Consider the following 17,546-nt stretch of genomic DNA (forward strand, 5'->3'; position numbering starts at 1 on the left):
TTTTCCAAATTTTCTATGGAGAAAACCTTCCCATTATGAAAATTATTCTTCAAAGAAATTAAACTAGTTCTTTCTGTCTTGCAAGCCATTGTTAAAGAAATAAAGAAAACTCTAAGCCTAAGGCAAGCCCTAGATAACACCTAAAAATGGAGATGTTTCTGGCAAAGCATATTTAGAAGAAATCACAGAGAATATACTTCTTTGATCACCTTTCTTTGTTTCTACAGTGTTGGAAACTTGTAGAATCAAAAACCTTGAAAAACAAAACCTGTAAATGAGTTATTTCACTTAAAGGAAATGCAATTTTACCTGAAAGGAGTCTTTTTTTTCCCCTTTCAGTGTAAGGCAAGAGTAATTTAATTTAGAAGGCTGTTAACCTCCAATGTAACAGATACATAAATCATATTAAAACCACCTTGGAATTTGTAGTGAGCAATGAAATAGATCCCAAGACCAATAAAAGAACTCAGCTAAGTGACTTATCTAAAATGTACACCAGGTAGCAAAGAAGAGGATTCAAGTTTAATTAAAAGCAAATATCCAGTTTCCCTTTCCTATTTTTCTATATTTTCCTCTTCACTAAGATATAGTTTCAAAGTAATATTCTTGTTCTTTTTCATTACACTTTCTTTCCTTTTCTTTTTTCTTTCTCTTTTTCAGGCCGAGTTTAATGTAAGTTTGGAAGCTACTAAAAAGAGCTTAGGTTCATTTAAAAATTAAAACCAACTCTGCTTCTCAATTGTTTGATTAAAGATTTTGCCAGATTTAAGTTCACGAAATACTAATAGTATTTTTTGTATGATTATATTATACCAATTGTTTCATCTCAAATTAAAATTTTAAGATGCTATTTTAACATTTCATATAAAAGGAAATAAATGTAAGATTTGGAAACTTGACCAGTGCTTGGAAGAATACGCATAATAAGAAATTACTCCTTGCAAGTCAAGGTGATATTCTGCCCCTAAAAAATATTAAATAATTTACTTCATTTGAAAATAATGTAAAGAGTATACGTTCCATAACATAGAGAGTAAGGAAATACTAATAACCTTTGTATCTCTCTTTCTCTCTTGATTTTTGCTATGTATCGCTAGTAATGATATCTTTGCCAATGGAGCAAAGTAAGTTTTAGGAATGATAGTCTAAATTAACATAGTCACTGGACATCTGCTTTTTATAATCTTGATGTTCTACATTATTAAGTTATCAATCTCTGAAATACAGTACTGTTGTCTATTGCTAACAAAAAGAATATGGTGCCAGAAAAGGGAGCATTAAACTATCCCAATAATTGACATTTCAATAGCCAAAAAATGCCTCTTAAATTTGCTTCTTACAGGTCTGAACATACTACAGTCTGGCATGAATTGACCCAGGAGTATCCTTGCAGTGTTGAGGTTTCTTCTGTTTACAAAATCTAAAACTGTAGAAAAATAGCCGACTGGCTTGAAGGGGCAGCCATTGTTTCTATAGCTATGTCTTTGTGAGACTTCTTTATCCAGTCTTGATGCCTTTACAGAAAATAGTCAAATTTGGGGCCTACAACTAGTTCCTCACCTCAGTCAAAGCAAATAAAATGTGAGTATTTACCGAAAAGACTTTTACTACTTGTAAAGTGCCCCCTTCGGGAAATAGGTACTGGGTAGGTTGTTGAAAGTGAAGATGAATTAGTTTACTTTGGGACAGAATATACAGAATAAGATATGATGGCATATACTAGCCTTGGTACAATCCCAGAGGAAAAGACACAAGGAAAGGAGTGAAGCAGAAAGGGATAGAAAGCAATATGAGGGATAGAACTACCTGGCCACCCTGATAGTAGGTACAGCTGATCACTGGAACATAACAGAGGTTCTGAGAAGCCACAAAACTATTGTGCCTCATGACAGTCTGTCTGTGGGAAAAGAGAAAAAAGAACATACATGTTGGTTTATTTTCATTCACTATTTCCCGCTATATCCATATACTTCTCAATTTGTCATGAACAGCTCTAGTGTAGCTGGCACCCTCAGGGCTCTAGTTTGGCCAACATGCAGATGCAGGGACCAACACTCTGTATATGTGTGTCTGTGTGTGTGTGTGTGTGTGTGTGTGTGTGTGTGTGTGTGTGGTGGCAGTGGACAGCAGTCTAAACCTGGATCCACATCTGCAAAAACAGGCACATGTCATTGCTAGGGCTGTTCCAGAAAGCCAAGCAAATGTGTTCATCTGGGGTCATGTGGAAATATACCCTGTACAAAGAACAAGTCTAGTTTGAGAAAGCCGATTACCTCAGGAAAGGTTAGTTACTTCCTCTTCTGTGTTTCTACAGCACCTAATATATACCAATATTAGTAATTAAAGCCCACTGTATCATAACTATTTGTGTGTGTATCTGTCTCTCCGTAAAAGATGGTGAACTCCTTAAGTAGGGTAACCTTATTTCTAGGTTTGTCTGGAAGTACCAGATTCACTACAGTTTAGATTAGTTAACATTGGATAATTATTTTAATTCCTTCTTTTACTCTCAAAGTGTCTTTGTTTGGGTGATGAATTACAGGATCACTGTACTCATAAGATATAGTCATGTTTTATTCAATATTGAAAGTACATTCATGCCTAGTATAACATCTACATCATAAGATGTGTATAATAAGGGTTTGTAACCTTTTGAAAAAATGGAAATAGTGACAAGATTGAAGAATTTGAATAATTTAGAATGTTAAAAAGAAAATAGAGATATTGACAATATTTGCTAAATTTAAAAAATAACCGCTTTCATAGAATTTCTTGGACAGAATGCAAAGATATTAAAATTTAAACACATCTGGTATGATTTCAATATTTGGTTATGGAGAGAATTACAAGAGGGAAATAATATTAGTTGATAAATAAGCAATAACAGCCTCAGTGGTTGTTCTGTGCCAGACACTAGGCATTTTATATGGATCATTTCATTTCTGGCAGACATTGCTAGTGCCTACCCAATTAATAGTCTGTTCTTTCCTAACAGGTCACTGATTTTGTTTGGGGTGGAAATGTGTCCAAACAAAAATCCCCTTAATGTTCTAGTCTCCACTACAGCAAGTGGTAGCCATGAAACACAGTAATAGCTTCTGAGATGCAGTGGGAATCTAGCAAAAAGTTTTCTGAAAAAGGTTTTACTTCCTTAAAACAGGTAGATACTGGCTCCTTCTTGTCTTTCCTACATAAAATGTTGATAATAGACTTTCAGGAGGAATTGCAACCTTGTAACCATAAATATGAAAATCACACATGAGTACATGCCACAATCTTGGGCTACCAAATTCCAGGCTTCCTCTTATGTGTGAGAAAGAAATTCCCAACTAACTCTTCAAGCCAATGTTAATTGTATTTTCTGTTGCCTACACAATTTCCAAACGATACATTATTTACTTTCTGTAATATTGCTATGGAGTATTAGGTTGAATTATATGAAATTTTGACCTATGAAAATGGAAATTGAATTAATTCATTTTTCATAACTAATTTAACAAATATTTATCACACATCTACCATGGGCCAAGAACTAGCACATGCTAGCAAACTAGAAAAGAGACCCTTATTTTAAATTGTATTAATGAAATATTACTGTAGCCCCTGATAGGGTTTGGCTATGTCCCTACCCAAATCTCATCTTGAATTTTAGTTCCTATAATCCCCATGTGTTGTGGGAGGAACCTGGTGGGAGGTAATTTAATCATGGGAGCCATTACCTTCATGCTGTTCTCCTGATAGTGAGTGAGTTCTCATGAGATCTGATGGTTTTATAAGGGACTTTTCTCCTTTTTGCTTGCCACTTCTCCTTCCTGTCGCCTTATGAAGAAGGACATGTTTGCTTCCCCTTTCGCCATGATTGTAACTTTCCTGAGGCCTCTCCAGCCGTGTGAAACTATGAGTCAATTAAACCTCTTTCTTTTATAAGTTACCCAGTTTCAGGTATGTCTTTATTAGCAGTCTGAGAACGGACGAATACAACTCCCAAATTCATAAAACTGGAACCATAGTTAACTAAACCAGAAGGGTAATGACCTGAATATAAAAGTCAGGTATGATAGGATGAAAATTATACAGATGTGTTAGTTGAAGCCAAACAGATAATTTCCTTTCAACATAAATTTGGGAACAATTTGAAGTTTAATATCATGTATAGAGACTTTTATAAAGTTGAGAAAATTGGAGCTCTGTAAACATAGGAAAAATAGAATAAGGCAATTCCTCTAAGAGACTGCAGTTTAAAAAGAGGAGGCCAAGAATCAGGATCCATTGGTGAGCTGCTTTAGTTCCTCTACAATTTCTCTTTAAAATGTAGGCCATGGACTTTGGACAGCTGCTTCAATCTGAATTTATATCCAAGTAATTTTTTTTCTTGCCAAGAACAACCAGACTTGGCAGGAAATGCTGACACACAAGCGTCAGTTCCCCAGCAGTACCAAATGTATCTTCTAAGAACTGTGGTCAGACACTCTAATGAGGCTTTCATGGGGAAAAATAATAGTTCTCGACTTGACATCTGAAAAACTAAACAAAACAATAGCCAAAAAAAGTGACTTTAGTCGATTCTAAAAATTCATTTTAGTTGGAAGGATTCCTCTTTAATTTTTCTTTTTATTTTCCTAATACGTTTCCTCTAAAAGATCTTGATTTGAGAAGCAAAGTATACTTTCCAAATATCTAGGCAGAAAAGCTACTCTAATGGTGTGTTTTATCAAACAATTACATTGTGATATGCAGACCACAAGATTTAACTTGAAAGTTGGGGATAAAATTCAATTTTGCTTTGCAAGATTTTTGAGTATTTCCTAGTAAGAAAGCATGTCATTTTGTCTTCGCATCTTGAGGAACTGAAAAAAAAAGCGTCAATGAGAACATTAAAGGCTTTCACTAAATAATATTAAATGACATTTAAATGGTGATTTCCTATCTCTATGGCTCAGGCCTTCTAGCTTGCTAATTCCAAGTAATAGGATCCTTTGGTAGATAAGATGGGTGTTGAAATGCCTCTTATCCCCAGCCAAGTATACTTAATTAGGTGTTTTCTGTTTTTGTTGAGGTTATTAGCTCATCAAAAAAGTACTGATATTTTCTGGGAGGAGCTCAGGATGGCTTTGGGTCCTGGTCTGCCTGACTCCATCTTCTCCAAAGAGAACATATGTCCTGCATGAAGGGACCTGAGGAACTTATGATCCCGTTTTTGTCAGGTGGCATAAGGATGGAGCTGATATGAAAGTGCTGGGAAGGGAAGAGCGTAGTCCCTTTAAATAATACGAAAAGGGGGAAGGGAAGTGCTGAGGTGAGGAGGTCATGGTCCCTGGCTAGGGTTCCACCTCCATGGACCTAGGTGAGGACAGGCATTTCCTGCCCAGATATTTTCCCAAGACCACGCTGGCTTTCCATGCCCCATCCTGTGTCTATAAAAACCCAAGACCCTAGTGGACAGACACACAAGTGGCTGAACATCGTGAGAACACAGCTGCAGAAGACAAAAGTGGCTGGTCCTCTAGAGGAGCACCCCAGCAAAAGAGCATGCTGACAGGCACTGGCATGCCGGCAGGCCATCAACAGATGGGACGAGGCCGAGTTTGGCTGGGGCAGTCAGAGGAGAGCTGGGGCCACCAAGTGGCCCAGCTCCAGGGTAAAACCATCTCCCTTCTGGCTCCCCAGTTGGCAGAGAGCTACTTCGACTCAATAAAACTTTGCACTCATTCTTAAAGCCCATGTGTAATCTGATTCTTCCAGTACACCTAAGGCAAGAACCCAGGATACAGAAAGCTCTCTGTCCTTGCAACAAGGTAGAGGGTCTAATTGAGCTTGTTAACACAAGCCACTTATAGGCAAACTGAAAGAGCACCCTATAACACATGCCCACTAGGGCTTCAGGCGCTATAAACATTCACCCCTAGACACTGCTGTGGGGTTGAAGCCCCACAGCCTGCCCATCTGTTTGCTCCCCTAGAGGTTTGAGCAGCTGGGCACTGAAGAAGTGAGCCACACCCTCATTGGATGCCCTGTGAGGGGGGACAAGGGAATATTTTCGTTTCAGAGCCAACGTAGGAATAAGAGATAACAGCAGCCACAAATAATCATGTATTAAAGAAAGATTATTTCTTTTTTAAAAATTAATTTAACTCTTAAAAAAACAACAAAAATGAATCCTATAAGGACTTTCAGAGCTAATGACGAACAAGCTCCAGCTCATGAAAAACCATGTTCCAACCAAGCAGTCTACTGAAAATAAGTGCTTGGATTTCATCATAAACTAAAAGAAGAAAAACTCCTGAAAACAAACAAAATCCTTGGTTTATTTTGATAATGAAAATGAGGAAAATTTATAACTAAGTAAATGTCATGCATGCTCAAAAGTATGAAACTTTTAAAAGCTGGTTTATTTCTAACTATAAGGGAAATATATGTTGACTGTGGAAATGCTGGAATACATTGAAACATACAAAGTAGAGTCCCCATAAACTGGTAATAAACAATATCTACTATTTAGAATTTTTGCTCTATATGTGTATGTATGTATATATATATTTTTATGTTTGTATATATGTTAATAAAATGTGTACAAAAAAGCGAATATTGCAATTATATCTTTGTTTGAACCCAATGAAAAACATATTTTTAAAATTTTTAAACCCATATTTTAAAATTTTTTTTAATATCCAAGACCTTTTTTGTCAAAAGCATAATTTTGATGTTGCAGAGTATGGTAGACAGACTTTTAAGAGTAGCCCACATTATCCCCACCTCCTGGTGTTCACATTCTGGTGTGCTTTTTGAGTTTGTGTGAGACCTGTGACTTGCTTCTAACAAATAGTATATGTCAAGTTGATAGGACGTGCAAGATCACTTGTATATGAATGACCTTATATTACATAAAATTAGAATACCCATCTTTCAGGAGTCTCTTTCTTTCCCTTGCTGGCTTTGAGGAAGTAGATGGTCATATTGAGAATCCCCACATAGCAAGGAATTGCAGGTGACCACTAGTGGCTGAGGATAGAATTCCAACTGACAGACACCAAGAAACTGAAGCTCTTAGTCCTACAGCTGTAATTCTGCCAACAGCCTGAGTGAGCTTGGAGCAGATCCATCCCCAGTCAAGCCACAGATGACACTGCAGCCCCATCAGCATTTTGGTTGCAGCCTTGTGATATTCTAAGCAAAAGACCCAGCTAAACTCTGCCTGCACTCTTAACTCACAGAAACTGTGAAATAATAAATGTGTGTGGTTTTAGGCCACTAAGTAATATTGTTACATAGCAATAGTAATATTGAAAGTATTTCATCCTAGGAATACATTGTGATTTATTTAGACAAGCACTTATTAACAAAGCCAGTTAGATAGTTTCTAATTTAAAAATTTTTATAAGTCTGTGATAACCATTCTCATGCATACAAATTTTTAGTTAAAAAGTGATCAATTTTGTGTGCATTTATTCTTTTTAAAATTGTATGCTGAGTCCTGATATATTTACCTAGACACATATTTCCTGTTTGCTGATGGATATCTTCCAGGACTTCTAAACTGATGAAAATACAAAGATAAGCACAATATGCTGAATAAGAACATGGGATTGCCTAGGAACTATCCACTTGTATAGCATCTAGGAATGTCAGATGAAAGTTTGCTAAGTGAATGTACAGTAGTCTCCCTAGGAACTTACTATCCAAAGAAACAAACATATTTTTAAAAGCATTCCACATAAAATACATTTGAGATTCAGTTTAATAGGGAACAGGGACTTTTTCCCCCATAGGCTCATAGGCCTAATTGGCCCAATTGATCATTGCATTTCTCTTTTCAGGCTTACACATCTTTCTTTAAAGATCTGCAAAAGCTATAAAACTTTAAGCATCTTGTCCTATAAAATTAATTTCTAATTCTACATAAGAGATGTATAAAAGATGGTTCTGAATGCTAAATACTTATGAATATTTATGATGCAAATAACTAATAGAAATGCATTTCCCTCCTTTTTTGGTCAGACAATTGTAGGAATTGACTGTAATTACTGACATAAATGAAGATTCATGTCAGCACTATCATACTTATGCTAATTGGAAAAGCCTGGACTACTTTAAAAATTATGATTTACTTTTGGGACTTCAAGCCTCTCCAAGTATTCAAAATCAGGACTAGCCTATGCAAACCTACAGGGGACAGATGGGCAATTAATGAGTGGGAAGGATGAGGTGAGAGCTGGCAAGATTCAACTGGAGAATCCTGGCTTCATCTCATGCAGGCAGCTACCATGCAGCATACGTCGAAGTGGGCTGAGGATTGGCAGCTCTTTGAATTTTTCAAGACAAAGCTAGGAGATTTCGACTTTTTTGGTGATTTATAAAAATTTTTTTCAATGTGCTACAAGCCAAATAAAACATGCCTACATGCTGGATTCAGTCAACAGACTGCCTATTTGTGACCCGTAGTCTTAGTATTTATTTCTTAAATATGATAATAATTGTATGACAATTTAGCAACTGAGGGAAAAAAGAGAGTGAAACTGGGAATTAATAAGAGCAAACTTGCAAAAAAGGATTGCCAGACAGGCATAAAATCAATAAATCAATTTATATGATTGGCTTTATGTACTATCCATAGGAGATCAGAACATCACCAAAGGAATTTGTCCTGAAATTCACAATTGATGTAAATTTCAGAACGTGTGCTTATGAAGATTTTTTTTGATCCAGCTCCTGCAGGAGAGATGATTTTTATCAACATGGTTTTTGGTGGAATAAACCTTACAGGTAAATATGTAGAGAATTAATTATTCAAAAAGAAGAAATGAAAGCAGTAAATCATATCAAAAAAGGTTCTGATAATGCTATACCTGATTGCCATGAATGTAGGCAAACAATTAGCAGACATTCAGCTCTGCTTTCCAAGTACACAGTGTTTGATCATTGAACTAGATAGTACTCTGTTTGGCAAAGTTCGCTGTGCATCTTGAATTTCAAAAGCATTGAAGTAACCTTATGAGCCAACTTTCTTGAAAGAGCTCACCCATAGTGGACATAAAAAATGCAAAATGTTCTATGAAAATATGCTCTCTACGTCCAGCGAAACTAAAGTTCTTCTAATATAAGCAGATCAGGTTATATCGTTCTCTTAATTTTAGCAGAGATCTTGCTTTTTATAACTTGCTATATCAACATACTTGTTAATTCACATCTTAATTTTCGCTGGTCTAAGAAATTATATAGTTGCTTGTGCAGTTAGAAATACAAGACAGAAAATTCGTAAGAGACTTTTTTTCTTCAAGATGGGAGTCGTCTTTCACCTAGAAAGGTCAAACATTCTCCATCTAACTGATGATTTACTCCACTCTACAGAAAAACATAGGGAATTTTTGCAATGTCTTGAGATTCACATAATAATAAGAAAAAGAAAATACACGCAAGGACTTGCAGCAGGAAAATGTACAGCTTTCCAAAAAATAAGAAACGAGAGGGGAGTCTGGAGGAACGTGTAAGTGGGCTTTACACATGGGTAAGAAGATAAATAGGTAGGAGAGGTAGAGAATAGGGCAGGAAATCAAACTGGCTGAAAGAAGCCTCAGTATGAGACAAGAGACACAAAGACAGGAGCTTCCTGAAGTACAGATATAAGCAATTATATAATGGGTTGCATGGAGTTTCTTTTCATCCTCTATCCCTTCATAGCAAAATGTTTCTTTATTTGAGTTTAAAATACCTGAATAATTGCTTTGACTTTCCTGTTACTCTAATGACTCCTGAATTCATTACCAATCAACCAACTAACAATGACCAATCTTAGGAAGACAGGATTGTTTGTTAGCATTTTGGTAGTTCTGAGGAGAGAATTTTGTAGTGTAGGTCTTGTGGTTTTTGAGCTTAACTGGTCTTATTTTAGAATGTCTTGCCTTTTTGTCAAAACCTTACGTGTCAAAGGATTGGAGTTAAGTGGAAAATTCACTGAGTACAAAGTTATCTCTGAATTTATATTTTAGGACAAACTAAGGTCCAAAACATATTCTGGGGGAACATAGAAGCAATATATGGTTTTTCTAATTTGTTATGTTCATGATAAATTAATTCTGGGCATTTTAAAATTACACATATCCCATAATCTGGTTATATAATGATGCTTTTAGACACATCTTTTAAAGACACAACTTTTAACTTACATCATTGAACTTCCTGTGTTTTCGAATACCTAATTTCAGAAGAAATTACAGGTAATTAATGAATTTGAATACATCTTTCAAGACTTCCATTTTAATGATCAATAGAATATTTTAAAAGCCAGGGGGATCAAAACCTATTTTAACTGTGAAATCCGGTGTACTACTATCCACAAACAAAAATGTTGAGATATAGACAGTGTTATATCTTGTGCGTCCAGGTAAAATTAACCCTTCCCTTTTCTGAAGAGGAATATTTGCTAATGGACACACCCTCCAAAAGATCCTAATAAACCTGTCTACTGGAGTGAAGAGAAACAGAGATGAGGAAATGCTACGTGTAGTCAGGCATCCGGGTTCCTCACATAGTTCAGTTATTTTCAAATTACTCTGAAAAGTCTCAGAAAATAGTAAACCTTTCTAAATCAAACACCAAATTGAGATTTTTATGAATATGTATGTAAACTAAGGTAAAAATCTGAAAGACATTTAGATTTTTCTTATCCTTTGGGTAATTGGGCTTGCAGAAATAATCAAAGAAGAGTACAAACATCTGAGCATTTTGTTGTTTTGCTGTGTGGTTGTTGTTATTGTTTAGTAAGAGTAAAAACAATCTGATTTCCCCAAAATAGTGGGAGATAGGTTATTCAACTGAATTTTACTGAGTATTTAAAGACATACCAGTTACAATGTATTACTTAGAAAATGGGGCAGAAGACGGAACCTTTAGAATTGTTTTTATATGTTTAAGAGAAAACTGTATTTGACTATATTTCTAAGCTTTCTATTAGTCATATTGTGCTTTTCTAACAACAGCAGCAACAAAAACGAGAGTAAGATAAAAAGATATTTAAAAAATTCTCCCTGGTGGTTAAAATAGTCACCTGATCAAAATAAACACTTATTTTTTGTTTTTTTTCTTCAAAAGTTAACACACCTGGTACATTTCCAGTTGAAATACTGGAGATTCTGTCTTACTGCTGTCCATCATTTGACAATAATCTCTTTGTGTTCTTAGGTTACAGCTTTATTTTCTTCAAATGTATTATATTATTACTATTCTTGGAATTTAAATTATACTCATTAAACAAAACCAGCTCTGGATTCCCGAAGACAAGGAGGGATCTTATACAATGGCAGACATAAATAGACTTCTTTGAACTCCTGCCCAAACATCCGCAACAGTTTGAGTTGTCTTCTTCTTTAGTATTTAATAACAATGCCATTTTTGTTCCTTGTCTATATTTAACAGGTATATTGTACATATATTTAATTTTCTCTGAATTAAAAACATTTACTTGGTACTATTTTTACTGACTGCTTGTTTACTTTGCAGTCATAAATTTATAAATTTTTAAATTTTCAAACATTCTAACTATTTTTAACAGGATTTGATTAGCCTCCTTTCCCTGTTTTCCTTAGTTTTTTCCTATTAAAATCAATAATCTATTTAATGTTCCTATCTTCTTTTATAGTTTATGTAAAACTACTCCAATGTGAATAAAAATTAAGTTTTCTTTCTTTGTAATTTATTTGATGTTTTCTTATTCTTTTTCATCCCCTTTCTTGTCTTTCAAGCAGTCTGTTATTTTCTTGTCTCTTTTCTGCAAGTCTTTACAAATTCTGATTAGTTGTTTTGTACTCCATCTTATTTTTATTTATAGGGTAATTAAAAAAAATCAACAATAAGACAAAAATGCCATGCAGCTATACACATGTTCATCTTTCTTTTTAAAGGATTATAGTGACTCCTATGAATCACACACTTTTTCAATAAATATTTTGTACTTCATTTCCATTTGAACTTCACTAACCTAGTCAGAGAGGTGGGTTCTACTTACTAGCAGTGGTGATGACATTTGACCTGTATCCTAATGGAAAGCAAGAGTTTGAATAGACAGATCACAGAGGAAAACATATCCATAGTCCCTAGTGAAACAAGGGAGTTTAAAACAGTGGATTTGATTAGTGGAAGATTATATTTAGAAAGTATGGTCTTCTGTGGAAGTCTCATAAACTCCAAGGTAAGTAGTTTTAGGTTGACAGTATAGGAAATCTAATGAAGAAGCTATTGGGAGTATAGGCCTGTAGTCTTTCGCATGTTTTCTTGGGCCATAGTAACTTAAGTTGGAGTTGAGCATAATAAAAAACAAAAACCAGCTTTAGGTGCACATTTAATCACACCTAAAGAATCTATTTGTATATCCTCTGAAAAATAATGCTAGTGAATAGAGCTAAAGTCTATTTGATTTAAAGACATGCTTTAAGGCCTTCATGAATAAAGAAGAATAACCTTTCCATTTAGTGTCACTGTTATTAGATTGTTGATTATTTTAAAATAAACTAAAACACAGTAAATCTAGCCTTGTGGCTCATCTACCCTCCTAAAATCTTTTTTCAAAGAGTGAACAGGCCCCTAAAGTATGTATCTTATTAGGCAAATATCTAGTAGCTTTTTCCTGATTGACGTGACCAGGCTTAGAGAACAACTCCTTGGGAAATCCTCTAAACGCTCAAGTACTGAAGTACAAAATGAAACGTGTATGTTCATGTTACAAGATGGCAAATTGGATTTTTCTACATCTTTTTATTGGCCCAAAGTTGAGGGCCAGGTTGCTAGTGAGACTACAATCTAAGTTGGCAAGACACCAGTGAGCCCTCAGCAACTGAGACCAGTTGTTTGCCTGTGGAACCTGCTAGGAGAGGCACTGGTATGTTCCCACTACCAACATGATTGCCTTCATCCCCACTTTGGTTAATACAAGAAAGAGAGCAATATGGTTGGGCTCTGAGTTTAATATTTGTGGAAAGAGTGCTTTCTTCCAGAGAACTGTTTATGGGGAGGAGTGAGGGCAGTCCCAAAGAGTCACAGAGAAAGGATGAGTTGCAGAAAGAATGGGAGACTAGCATCTCATCCCCTGGATGGGTGATGCTGCCACCAGAATGGAGTGTGATGACAACATTTTTTGGGAAAAATGTTTGGAAGCCTCAGTTTCTAGAAGGTTGTCATTATAAGTAACCATCATGCCCTCTGCCCTATGGGGAAGAGAAAGGGGTGCTTGGAGTGGGTGTCATTACATTCTGGAGAATACTTAAATACAAAGCTTGTCTAGAGATTCTTAAAAGTGGGAGGCCTGCTGGAATAGTTTCTTGCATCAAGGTTTGGGAGAACTATAATGCCAGGTGCCTGGAAAGAGGAAGGTGCCCTCCCAGTTTTCACTAGCCCCACAATACAGAAAAGTACCACAGAAGGTACTATGCCTTCCTGTGTTAGAGAGTTTAGGATGACAAAGTGTGGGAACAGAGAGTAGAGATCATGTGGCCACTGGGCTAAGCATAGGGATCCTCAACTCAGGAAATGGATTATGGCATATACTGATTGGCATTGGCAGAGATGGATGAGGCAGCTCACTGCCCTTTTGAGGGAAAGGGGGTTGTTTAGCAATAGAGAAGGCTGTGGGGAAGAATATTTATTCCAACAAATAAGCAGACTGCGAATCAACCATAGCCTCCAGTATCAAATAGAACCAGATTAAACTAGAGCAGTCCAGAGACATTTCCATGAATGACATACTGTGGCCTCATAAGTAGTCTCCTCTTCCTCATTGACGCTGAACAAAAAGGCAGCCCAGAAAGATTGCAAGGAAGGTCTACGAGAGAAAGTAAGGAATAGATCATACCTCTCCCCCACCCAATTCAAGCCATTAAAATGAAACCAAGACTGGTTCTGGTGGAGTAGGTGGGTGAGCATAAATGAGGCGAGAGGGGAAGGATTAGGAAAAGAAAATAAGCTCAGAATTGAGTTTGAGACTGATTTTATAAAATGAACAAAATCAAGTTTTACAAAAACTCCTGAGAATGTCTTGAACCAAAGTTGGCTGGAAAGTTAAGAAATCTGACCAAGATTACATTCCAGAAAAGGAAAATTGTCAATAAAATATAAATGGGGGGAGCTGCAATGAAAACACTCAGTAAGTAGGCCAACAATGCATTCAGGTCAATTGGAAAAGACACTTCTATTCCTCAGTCCGCAGCTTAAGAAGAGTGTGATGACTTTAAAGTGGCTACCGACTTGTCTCATCTGCAAAACAGGGCATAAGAATGTCAATTTGTTTAAAAATCAAGTATCAACCAAGGTTCACCCCTGATTATAGCACGAGTGGTTAAAAATATGGCTTTGGAGCCAGAAGTCTCAGGACGAAATTCTGTTAGTAGCCGGGTTACTTTCATCTATTGGAGGCTCAGTTTCCTCATCTGAAAAACTGGGGGTAATTACACTTATGAGAGGGTTGATGTATACATACTGATTGGAATAATCTCTGGAAAACATAGTCTTTAGCAAACACTCCATAAATATTATTGTTGATATTAAAAAATCATTTTCTGTCTTTCTGTCTAGATGGCAGTGATGTTCATGGGTAAAATTCAATTATCATCAGTATATTAACCTCTCTGGTTAGCTCGAATTAAAGGTGCTGCAGCCAAGTTGGCTTATGCTCATACTGATGACCTGTAATAGTATTGATGGACAAAAATCTTGCTGTGATGTTTAGAAAAATATAAAGAATTGGGAGTGCTTACTAGAAGATTAACATTTTAAGGAGTGATCATCATTTAAATGAATCATTGTTCATGATTCAAGATGTAGATGAGAAAGTAAATACCACTCTTATAATACCTACACAGTCTTTGGCTTGAATAGTTTTTCTTCTTTTCTCTCTCACTTGATTTGTATTCCATTTTCCTTTAGTTCCATGTACGTGGAACTCTGCCAGAGTTGAGAGGGCTGAAATGTGACTTACCACTAAATATTTGTTCAAAAATTTCTAGTGTTTTCCAAGTCAGTATTTCAGTACATTTGCCTCCCCTACCCACTGAAGGCTAATGTCAGCAGCCAAAGAATGAGAAGTAATCCTCAACTGTCTAACCAGGTTGTTGGCATAGCACAAAAAAAATTTGACTGTGCAAATATCCTCAACTTTCAAAAAAATTGGTATTAAAACCAAAATAGAATGACTTGAAAAACTATTCAGAAATACTTGGGCACAAATTTTAAGTGGCTATTATAAATCCCTTCTTAGGAGTTAACTGTCTTTTGCTACCTCATCTTATTTTCTCTCTCCTAATAGTGATTTTCCCATTCTTTAAGATGCAGTTACAAGAATTGAACACTCTGTTTTATATTAATAATAACAACATTCCCAGTCTCCATCAAAGCTAGGATCTAGGATTTTGTTTGGTACTTTGATTGCCACAGCGGATTTTTAGGGATATTCTTTCCTGACAATCTCTTCCAATTCCAATGTGCTTAAAATGATTTTGCCAATAGAATAACTTCCATTTTCAGAATCTCTAATTCCAACATCTTCAATATCACCTCACCACTATCACCACTGTGTGTGTATGCATGCACACACACAACTTTGTTTTGCCCCAAGGCAGACTGAATTAAGTTACAAGCACAGATGCCATTGACAAGCCCAAAAGTTTCATTGAAAATAGAGTATAAAAACGATGAAAAAGAAGTTAGACAGAAGAAGAAAGAAGAAAGTTTGGGCATATAATTAAAACAATGAAATAAGGAGCTTAGAGTAGTGGGTGTTGTGTTTAACTTTACCCCAAGAGCCAATCTGTTTCATTAATTGCTTTTAATTCTGTCATGCAAGATAAGCTCATTATAGAATCTTTCAGAATTTCCATTACGTTTTTTTTTTTCCTACTTGTAACTCCCATCATTTAAATTTTAACTAAAAATTATCCTACTATCATTTCAATTTGTCGAAATTTCACTTCAAATCACTTCATTTTCTTTAGGACAACTTGATTACATAAAAATGATATATCAAGATGATGTTGGCTATCTTTCGATAAGACTATCTATGATAAATCTTCTAATAGCTCATCATTTTTAAAATTCACGTGAAATTTTTTTCCTAAAATATATATTTGTATTCCTGACCTAATACAGTGTGCTCCAATGCCTGAGACTATTTAGCCAGGTACTTAGTTAGCTACATAAATCAGAGCACATTTGACTAGAAAGAGACTGAACCTCAGTGAACTATTCTAAGGCCAATTCTTTCAGAAAAACATAGTGAGTAAGAAAGGGAAAAACCTGGGAGAGTCAAAGCTAAGATGGAAGCAGTGTTTTTACAATGCTACAAAGTCTGTACTGTACAGAATTCTCCCAAGTTTGTACCAATAGAAACATATCAAATACAATACCCGCCATTCATAGAATTCTGCAATTCTCTATGGGCTTTACAAACACACCTTAAGTCCCGATAACCACTCTGTGAGTTAAGTACTAGCATTATCATGCAGTGGACATTTGTCTTTGCCACCCTAGTATGTATTTCCTTTTCTTGGATAAGCAGGCTCTGCTCTCTGTCCATCTGTTTGAATGGGGCTTGCTATGGTTTGTGTGTGTGTGTCCTCTACAAAATTCAGGTGTTGCCAATGTGATAGTATTAAGAAGTGGGGTATTTAAGAGATGATCAGGCCATGAGAGTTCCTCCTCTGTGAATGGGATTAAGTCCCTTACAAAAACAGCTTCACGCAGCATTTGGCTAGCATGCCCTTCTGCCTTCTGCCACATGAGGACACAGCATTCCTCCCCTCTGGAGGAAATATTAATAAGGCACCATCTTGGGAACAGACAGCAGTCCTCATCAGACAATTGAACCTGCTAGCAGCTTGATCTTAGACTTCCCAGCCTACAGAACTCTGAGAAATAAATTTCTGTTCTTATAAGTTACCCAATCTCCATATTTTGTTATAGCAACACAAAACAGAGTAGGGCAGAGCTCTATCTGCAGCTCCAGGAAATAGTTTGTGTCAACCTCAGCTATGGTGTAACACTTTATGCCCTGGGACACAGAAAGTGGTTAGTAATGGCATGTCTTTGGAAAGCTGAAAGGTGGTCTTTAACCTCAAAGGTCATAGACCGAAGCTGCTAGAAGTGACTTGCCTCCACAGAGAGAGAGTCTATATGAGAATGGAACCAACACAGAGCAAGAGGAGCTGATATATGGGAAAGATAAATGAGACCCTAACTGAATATTCATGATATCTTTTGCATTCTGAATCAAACTGAACCCTGAATTCAGTCCAACACTGATTTTAGGCACTTAAGCCAATATATCCCCCTTTTGTTTTCTTGAGCTTTACTGGATTGAGTTTTCTTTGTCCTGTAATAGAAATAATATTCATTGATTACATAGTGTTATAAATAAGAAAACTGAGGCTCAAAAAGTTTTACACTTGTCCAAAGATATACAGTAGGTTGCAGACCTAGACTTTGAATCCAAGTTTTTCTCATTCAGAATATCATGTTTTTTCTAATGCAACATTGGGCATGAAGGCAATTATTTCCTTTTGAGGGATGTG

The sequence above is a fragment of the Macaca fascicularis genome, chromosome 6, assembly GCF_037993035.2.
Source record: "Macaca fascicularis isolate 582-1 chromosome 6, T2T-MFA8v1.1".
Lineage (NCBI taxonomy): Eukaryota > Metazoa > Chordata > Mammalia > Primates > Cercopithecidae > Macaca > Macaca fascicularis.